Source organism: Salvelinus alpinus, chromosome 36 (assembly GCF_045679555.1).
Source record: "Salvelinus alpinus chromosome 36, SLU_Salpinus.1, whole genome shotgun sequence".
Taxonomy (NCBI): Eukaryota; Metazoa; Chordata; class Actinopteri; order Salmoniformes; family Salmonidae; genus Salvelinus; species Salvelinus alpinus.
The window spans coordinates 15,351,513-15,362,063 of record NC_092121.1 but is presented as its reverse complement, the minus strand read 5'-3'; positions in this window follow the sequence as shown (position 1 = coordinate 15,362,063).

Below are 10,551 nucleotides of genomic sequence, written 5' to 3'. Positions count from 1 at the left end.
GTCCAGTGAGACTGAAGCCTATCAATCATGTGAGGTCACTGTGGTTAAGCAGAAGGGAGAGTGGGACGGGGCCCTTTTGTTGTATGTTGGTGTGTTGCGGACGGTGACGTCATCTCTTGCGGAGACTGTCATTAAAGAGTGATAAATGTCCCATATATTGAAGAGGGGGGCAGAGGTGCTTGGTTTGCAGGCTAAACGTTCTCTAATTGGGGGGTGAGGGTGTTGTGTGGTTGCAGGGGGCCAGGGGTCCGGGTGGGGGAAAGAAAACTAACCGCAGAATGATGTCAGACCATTTGTGAAATGAACCGCTTTGAGGGTGGATGAATGGTCAAACAGAAAGGCTGTCCAGAAATAGAGGAAATAATGGCAATAAAATATGTGGTTCCCTCCATGAGATATATAAATACTTACCATTGTTTGGTTCCCTCCATGAGATATATAAATACTTACCATTGTTTGGTTCCCTCCATGAGATATATAAATACTTACCATTGTTTGGTTCCCTCCATGAGATATATAAATACTTACCATTGTTTGGTTCCCTCCATGAGATATATAAATACTTACAATTGTGTGGTTCCCTCCATGAGATATATAAATTCTTACCGTGGTGTGGTTCTCTCCATGAGATATATAAATACTTACCATTGTTTGGTTCCCTCCATGAGATATATAAATACTTACCATTGTTTGGTTCCCTCCATGAGATATATAAATACTTACCATTGTTTGGTTCCCTCCATGAGATATATAAATACTTACCATTGTTTGGTTCCCTCCATGAGATATATAAATACTTACCATTATGTGGTTCCCTCCATGAGATATATAAATACTTACCATTGTGTGGTTCTCTCCATGAGATATATAAATACTTACAATTGTGTGGTTCCCTCCATGAGATATATAAATACTTACCATGGTGTGGTTCTCCCATGTTTCACCTCTACCATGTTTTACCTCTACCATGTTTTACCTCTATCATGTTTTACCTCTACCATGTTTCATGTTTCACCTCTACCATGTTTTACCTCTACCATGTTTTACCTCTACCATGTTTTACCTCTACCATGTTTTACCTCTATCATGTTTTACCTCTACCATGTTTCACCTCTACCATGTTTTACCTCTACCATGTTTTACCTCTACCATGTTTTACCTCTACCATGTTTTACCTCTACCATGGTTCACCTTTACCATGTTTCACCTCTACCATGTTTCACCTCTACCATGTTTTACCTCTACCATGTTTTACCTCTACCATGGTTCACCTTTACCATGTTTCACCTCTACCATGTTTCACCTCTACCATGTTTTAAATATCCTCTTGACCACGTCTGGACAAGCACTTGGCACACACTTACCACATTCAATGACAGGTTGGAGTGACAATAAATTATAGTTCAGTAGCAGTTAGGGGCCTTTTCAGGACCCTCTAGCTGCTGGAGGTCTTTCTTGTTATCCAACCAAGTTTTAGTGTTGACTGCTAGGCTACTAGCTCTGTTCTACACTTCAAAGAGCTCCCAGCAGCGGTCACAGCCGGCCAGGCAGCTGCGAACGCAGGACGAGCACTGTGCGAGCCGCTTGTCAAAATTCGATGGCCCGCTGCAAAGCATGACAGGGCAAACTGTAGTGGAGATATTCAGAGTCTGTGGAGCAACGCCAGCGGGAGCGCCGATAGAAAAGAAAAAGTGATGACTCACCGAACTTCCCAAAATCCCCCTCCCCCTTCACGATTTACGGGAACAGGAATGTTGTTTCCTTTTTTTTCTCCCAGTCCCAGGCATTTATCTTTTTTTGACAGGCTGTGGGGTCAGGCTCTGGGTTAATGTTTGTCTGTGTGGCTGTTTAATCTTTCCTTCAGGCGAATGGGTAATTGTGGACGTGGCCTTTGAAAGTTTGTTAGCAGTGCGGGGGAAGGAAGGCTTGTTAGACAGATATCACTTTGTTTTGGACCCAAAACCAGAACATTGACTTTTCTATAGCTGGGCTCACCAGCTGCCAAAACTTAATTTACCACCTTTTTAAAAAGGGGTTATGTTATTATACTGGTTATACTGGTTCATATAATCACTTAATAAGACGTTTTTGGTTAATTGGATCCTGTCCAGTTGCCCTAAATTTTTTGGCTTAAAACAGGCATAATTTAACAGACATTACCAGAGCTACTGGGAATTTGGGGGACTTTTCCTCTCCATTGTTTAAGTATGTGATTTGTGTGAGTGGTGAGAGAGTCTGGATGGGATATGACAATGGACGACAATGGGCATTTATAACACATTTATTTATCACAGAAATGTATATGGATGCCTATGAGACACTAATACAGTATATAGGCTTGCTGACTCTTTAAGTCAATGTTAAACCAATAAATGCACATAAGAGATATCTATGCATTATTAGGTTCCATTACATTGGACATAGGTACAGTAGCCTACTATAGGCTGCAGTTTACACACCAATGTAATGTTTATCAGTGAACACTGAAAGCCAAGGCCCGCCCCGCAGATAACAAAAGCAATGCATTGTGATAGGGAGTGGTGGAGTAGTGAGGTTGAGCTGCCTGAGATTAGGTCTGCTTTTCTCTGCCCTGCAGGGTGTGAGTGGGTGGAACTGTAGCTGACCCTTCATTAAAGGTTGAAAGTTCACAGGGGTCATGCTTTCAACAAAGCTCTAATGCTAACACCTACCTTTCCAGACACCTCCAGAGTGTATCCGCTCACTCAGCTGTACTGTACTCTCCTATCCTTATCTTCTTTGACTACCTCTTTGTAGTCTTCATTGACTACCACTTTGTAGTCTTCTTTGACTACCTCTTTGTAGTCTTCATTGACTACCACTTTGTAGTCTTCTTTGACTACCTCTTTGTAGTCTTCATTGACTACCACTTTGTAGTCTTCTTTGACTACCTCTTTGTAGTCTTCTTTGACTACCTCTTTGTAGTCTTCTTTGACTACCTCTTTGTAGTCTTCATTGACTACCACTTTGTAGTCTTCTTTGACTACCTCTTTGTAGTCTTCAATGACTACCACTTTGTAGTCTTCTTTGACTACCTCTTTGTAGTCTTCTTTGACTACCTCTTTGTAGTCTTCTTTGACTACCTCTATGTAGTCTTTTTTGACTATGTCTATACAGTCTTCTTTGACTATGTCTATACAGTCTTCTTTGACTATGTCTATACAGTCTTCTTAACAGTGTTTATTTGAGGGCAGTAACCATGGCTTGAACATCTTCAAAGAATACGAAAACTGATGCAATGTGTTTAGGACATGACAGGAGTTTGTGCTGGAAGGAGAGATTCATCAGTCACTCAGTCTGTATGGTCACCAGTCAGTCTGTCACTTGGTTGGCATGTCAATCAATGGAGCAGTCCATCCGTCACTGTGTGGGTGAGCGGAGTGGACAGCAATTCACCTGGTCTTGGATCAGTCACTAGACGCTGTCTTAGTGGATCAGTGTCTGGAGGTACAGGACGCCCTGCACCCCCAGACCTAGACAATGACTGGTCTGTTAACAGTGCTAAAGGCAGATAGATGGGAGAGCAACAGGTGGGCAGGCAGCCCCGGCCTCCCACTCTGCATCTGGGTAACAGCTGGAATGAAGGATGCCAAACAAGTCAGGCAAACAGAGAGGATAGAGGAGGACAGAACATCAATGTTTTTATTTTAATTTCCTACAGCAAAGATGTTTTGTTAAGATGTGTTAATTATAAATACAGTATATACATATAAAGTGGGTAAAACAGTATGTAAACATTAAAGTGACTATGTACAGTACCAGTTAAAAGTTGGACACACCTACTCAGTTTTTCTTTATTTTTACTATTTTCTACATTGTAGAATAATAGTGAAGACATCAAAACTATGAAATAACACATATGGAATCATGTAGTAACCAAAAAAGTGTTAAACATATCAAAATGTATTTTATATTTGAGATTCTTCAAAGTAGACACTCTGCCTTGATGACAGCTTTGCACACTCTTGGCATTCTCTCAACCAGGTTCACCTGGAATGCTTTTCCAACAGTCTTGAAGGAGTTCCCACATATGCTGAGCACTTGTTGGCTGCTTTTCCTTCACTCTGTGGTCCAACTCATCACAAACCATCTCAATTGGGTTGATATCGGGTGATTGTGGAGGCCAGTTCATCTGATACAGCACTCCATCACTCCCATTCTTGGTCAAATAGCCCTTACAGAGTCTGGAGGTATGTTAGGTCATTGTCCTGTTGAAAAACAAATGATCGTCCCACTAAGCGCAAACCAGATGGGATGGCATATTGCTGCAGAATGCTGTGGTAGCCATTCTGGTTAGGTGTGCCTTCAATTTAAAAAAAATCACTGAAGGTGTCACCAGCAAAGCACCCTCACATCATCACACCTCCTCCTCCATGCTTCACGGTGGGAACCACACATGCAGAGGTCAGCCGTTCACCTACTCTGCATCTCACAAAGACATGGCGGTTGAGCTCTGTCGCAGCCGGCCGCGACTGGGAGGCCCATGGGGCGGCGCACAATTGGCCCAGCGTCGTCTGGGTTAGGGAGGGTTTGGCCGGCAGGGATATCCTTGTCTCATCGCGCACTAGCGACTCCTGTGGTGGGCCGGGCGCAGTGCACGCTGACCAGGTTGCTAGGTGTACGGTGTTTCCTCCGACACATTGGTGCGGTTGGCTTCCGGGTTGGATGCGCGCTGTGTTAAGAAGCAGTGCGGCTTGGTTGGGTTGTGTTTCGGAGGACGCATGGCTTTCGACCTTTGGGAGTTGCAGCGATGAGACAAGAAAGTAACTACCAACAATTGGATACCATGAAATTGGGGAGAAAAAGGGGGTAAAAAAAAAAAAAAAGGACATGGCGTTTGGAACCAAAAATCCCAAATTTGGACTCATCAGACCAAAAGACAGATTGCCCGTGTTTCTTGGCCCATGCAAGTCTATTCTTCTTATTGGTGTCCTTTAGTAGTGGTTTCTTTGTAGCAATTCGACCATGAAGGCCTGATTCACGCTGTCTCCTCTGAACAGTTGATGTTGAGATGTGTCTGTTACTTGAACTCTGTGAAGCATATATTTGGGCTACAATTTCTGAGACTGGTAACTCTAATGAACTTATCCTCTGCAACAGAGGTAACTCTGGGTCTCTTTCCTGTGGCGGTCCTCATGAGAGGCAGTTTCATCATAGCGCTCAAAGCTAGAATTAGCCATCCTGTGTGGTCCAAGAGTGTCCATCAGACCTGTGTGTGTGTGTGTGTGTGTGTGTGTGTGTGTGTGTGTGTGTGTGTGTGTGTGTGTGTGTGTGTGTGTGTGTGTGTGTGTGTGTGTGTGTGTGTGTGTGTGTGTGTGTGTGTGTGTGTGTGTGTGTGTGTGTGTGTGACAGCTCTGTGTGGACACTGTGATGAGGATGAGGGGGGACAGAGGAGAGGGCACTCACAGGGTTAAAAGCGCTGCACTGCCCATGCCTCAGTGGAATTAAAGACAGGCTAGATGCAGGCATGTTGATTGCGGTGGACAGGGCCAGTAAACAGGGCCAGATAGCTGAGTCAGGTGGCTTGTCACTCTGGGTGAAGGGCTGTGGCTTCACTCTGAACCCACACTTGTTGACAAGTAGAGCTCAAGTCCTGCTGTATAATTAAGGTTGTTAGGGAAGGGCATCAATTGGCAGAGCTGCAGCCATCTGCAGCAGGGTAAACGGCTGAATATGGGTGTGTGTGTCTGTGGAGAATGTGGACAAGAAAAATCGGGAAGTTGTGCAAGCTTGGAGGTGTGGCAGGCTCTTTTTGAAAAGATTCTTTAGAATTTGGTCTCACACCCTATAGAGAGTGCATTTATAGATAAGTAACCACACACATGCACACACACACACACAGCTCTGTATTACTATACTTATGAGGACTTTTTATTCTAACCTTAAACCCCCCTACACCCCCCCCACACTCTCTCCACACTATTGATGTGTTTCATTTTACTGGTACAGTACTTCATTATGCCGGCAAGCACAGTCACGTAGCAACACAAACACACACATCCCCAGGTTCAACACGGCCTCAACCATGCCACCAGGCAATCTCAATGGTCTCAACAATTTGGTTAAAGGGCGTATGGAATGTGTCTGAAAGGGCAAGGGCCAGGGAGGTGCAGGGTGGTGCAGGGTGGTGCAGGGTGGTACAGGGTGTTTCATTGTTTAGGCTGTGTGGGCGACGTGTGTGTTTGCAGTACTTCACCACGTGCTGGGAGGAACAGGTTCAGGTGGAGTCTAGACTATTATTAGTCTTACTCTGCAATTACTGAATGTATTACAATTGAAAAACAGTGTCCCCAAGCTCCTTTTAGCAAAATTCAAGCATTTGTTACTTGTAGCTGAGAACATACTGTATATACACTGTGTGTACAAAACATTAGGAATACCTTCCTAATATTGAGTTGCCCTCCCCCTTTTGCCCTCAGAACAGCCTCAATTCGTCGGGGCATGGACTAGAAGGTGTCGAAAGCGTTCTGGCCCATGTTGGCTCCAATGCTTCCCACAGTTGTGTCAAGTAGGCTGGATGTCCTTTGGGTGGTGGACCATTCTTGATACACACAGGAAACTGTTGAGCATGAAAATCCCAGCAGTGTTGCAGTTCTTGACACAAACTGGTGTGCCTGGCACCTACTACCATACCCCGTTCAAAGGCCCTTAAGTCTTTTGTCTTGCCCATTCACCCTCTGAATGGCACACATACACAATCCATGTCTCAATTGTCTCACAGCTTAAAAATCCTTCTTTAAACTTTTCCTCCCCTTAATCTACAAATATTGAAGTGGATTCAACAGGTGACATCAATAAGGGATCATAGCTTTCACCTGGATTCACCTGATCGGTCTATATCATGAAAAGTGCAGGTGTTCCTAATGTTTTCTTCACTCTGTGTATGTTCTTCACTACAGATATGCAAGTAATATAAACAAACCAAACAATTACTGGTTCTCCATAGGTTAAATAAACTGATGCATTCCTATTAAGCAACTGGGCCTAAATTCAACATGGGAAAAATGCCGAAGGGCCAGTTAAATGTAACACAGTCTTGTCATAATGTAGCCTATAGATTGTTAAATACATTATACATTACACAGTGGTTGTATAATATAATCTCCATGTGTTGTGTGAAGCTAAGATGCTTTTTCCCAGAGGAGGGAGGTCAACCATCCTGTGTCCATGGGGCCAGGGGCGGATTGGGACTAGAAATTGGCCCTGTTATTTCTAACACACCGGACCATTTTGTTTCTTGTGGCCCCCACACTGGCCCATTTTCCGAAATGCCAGATGGCCAGTCTGCCCCTGTATGGGGCTCTGGTGAGGGGACAGCAGGCAGATCTCTTGTCAGCACCAGAACAAAGATGGTTCTGCATGCAGCGATGATTCATATAGGATTGCTATGCCTGATAGCATATGCTTCAAAATGAAAATGTTTTTAACCATACGATACTGGTGTCATATTAGGCTACAACTGGAACACAACAACACTATAAAGGAGGAGAACTGGGCCAAAAACAGCTATCAATTGATATACACTGCTAAACCCTTTTCATCTTGTGAAATGTTTGTATCACCTTTCAAGTGAGCTCAGCATTGTGGACCTAACAATGGGTGGCGGTCTCACGTTGCCCAGAGAGAAGGCCCACCTGATGCCCTCAGGGGTTGGCCATAATCACAGGGATGCATGTAAGGACTCTCCCAAGGGGAGGCGCTCTCTGCCAAGTCACTGTGACTCACCCTACACTGGCCGTGTGCTGCCTCTGCATGGGAGTGTTTGTGTTTGTGTGTGTGTGTGTGTGTGTGTGTGTGTGTGTGTGTGTGTGTGTGTGTGTGTGTGTGTGTGTGTGTGTGTGTGTGTGTGTGTGTGTGTGTGTGTGTGTGTGTGTGTGTGTGTGTGTGTGTGTGTGTGTGAGTGAGGGAGAGAGAATGGGTGAGCGAGGTTTACACAAACTCTTACACTTAGCAATGCCAACCAAAATGTTCTTTCTGAATGTATGATGCTATGGGAGTGATAGACTTGTACTCTTACATCAATTAGTTGAATCCAGGGTATTACCCAGTACTAATGCCCTTGGTTTGATGCTGTGGATCATGCTTTATAATAGGAGGTTGGTATGTTGTGGCTGTTGCATAGAGCGAGATCTATTTCAATAACATTGAGGGTCATCTCATCTTTGTTACATAATATAAACTTTAACTTAACTTCAGTGGTCCAAACTACATTGACCTATCACTGAGTCACCAGACAGGGCTAAACTACACAATAATAAAGTATAGACTAGCTATGTTCTACAGGCATCACTACAGTCAGTGGCCCAGCACCCAGTTAGGCCAGGTCGCCTTGTGTTTATGTGCATGCATTTCGTGATGAACACTCAAATACCTGATATTGCCAAAGCCATAAATCTCTGTTTAGAGAGCGGAGGAAGAGATGGCTGATAAGGAGGAACAGTAAATCTCAGTCAGGTTTTTCCCTCCCATTTTATGTCTTTTCAGTAGAACTATATAGGCTGGATGTCTTCATGTCTAGAGAGCTTGGGTTCTAATTGGACTTCTGTGTATCTCTCACTAACCATGCACTCCATCTTTCACCCCCACTGCTCTATTCCCTCTTTTCAGATAGTTTTGTTTTCCTGCATTTCCAACACCTGGCCTGGGAAAGAGCTGTGGGGAGATTAAACTTCTGCCAACATTCCAACAAATTCCAGCACCCAATGCCTGGGCACAGCAGTGGATTGTTCGCATTCCTTTATTTAAAGGCGCAGTGTGCTATTGTTTCTCACGACCATAAACTTAATTAATGTGCAGGGATAGGCTAAATACATGAAGGAGAACTTGAGAGCTAAGATGTTTGCTCTTTATTCTTCTTCTACACCAGTGTCAGATCAGCATGACATTATGATAGCCTTCAACAGAAGAACTCATGTGCTCTGTACATGTGTGTCTATGCCATGTATAAAGTTACTGAAACCTGTGTGGAAAAGGCAATAATGTGAAAACTGTGAAGTGTGTAGGTCTGTGAAAAGTGAATAAGGAACCATCACCAAATAGTTTTCCAACCGAAGAAACCACAACATTTAAAAATATATATTATTACCCAATCTTTTTCTGTTTTCCCTCCCCACCTCCACCCCTCCCCACCTCCCTGGAGGATGCATGTGCGTCAGACTGGGGTCGGAAAAGAGGAGAAGTACTGCTTTCTGACTTTCAGGAAGGAAACACATCTGGGGAATAATGTAAAGAAAGAACAAGCAAAAAGAGGAATTAGAGTGAAGGAGGGGGAGCGGGCCAAAAATAGTCAACCTCCTCTTAGGCCTCGCCAATATCCCCAGCCCACCACACGGTGTTAGTCAGCAGACCCCTCCCTCAGTGGATGACTAAACCACCGAACCCCCAGCCATGAACCTTACTTCCTCCCAGGTCTCATACTCTTTCTCTGGGTTATTCAGGTTGCGACCCCCTCTCACTAACCAAACATACACACACCCCTGAAGTGTTCCCCACAGGGGTCGGGTAGTGGGGAGTGTGGGAGGGAGAGCAGGTAAATATGTGTCAAAACCATTTCCACAAAAGAACACGTAAACCCAGTACTATAGTGTTGTAGCCTACCTATAAGGGAACATTTGATTCGTTAACAAACTGGCAGGTACACATATTCTTATAAAATATCGTTTTTTATTATTATCGTGAATATCCCTCAATAAATACCATAGGGTTATTGTATTATACTTCAATGATGTATACATTATATACCATCTAAACACATTTTTTGAGACTATATTGGTAGATGGTGGGTGGGCAGAGATGTAGTCTATAACGGACAACATGTGCAGTCATTTACACAGAACATTGGCTCTGGTGGTTTGACAAATATGGTGAAGCCGCATGTAAGACTGAGTTTACTATTCAGTAGTGACCAAACAAAGTTTATGGGCAGGTCTGGCTGGGAGACATACAGTGCCTTGCAAAAGTATTCATCCCCCTTGGCGTTTTTCCTATTTTGTTGCATTACAACCTGTAATTTAAATAGATTTTTATTTGGATTTCATGTAATGGACATACACAAAATAGTCCAAATTGGTGAAGTGAAATGAAAAAAATTACTTAAAAAATATAGAAAATAAAAAACTTAAAAGTGGTGCTTGCATATGTATTCACCCCCTTTGCTATGAAGCCCCTAAATAAGATCTGGTGCAACCAATTACCTTCAGAAGTCACATAATTAGTTAAATAAAGTCCACCTGTGTGCAATCTAAGTGTCACATGATCTATATATGTGTGTATATATACACCTGTTCTGAAAGGCCCCAGAGTCTGCAATACCACCAAGCAAGCGGAATTAGTAGTCGCCAACAGGCATGTGGGAGACTCCCAAAACATATGGAAGAAGGTACTCTGGTTAGATGAGACTAAAATTGAGCTTTTTGGCCATCAAGGAAAACAATGTCTGGCGCAAACCCAACACCTCTCATTACCCTGAGAACACCATCCCCACAGTGAAGCACGGTGGTGGCAGCATCATGCTGTGGGGGTGTTTTTCATCTG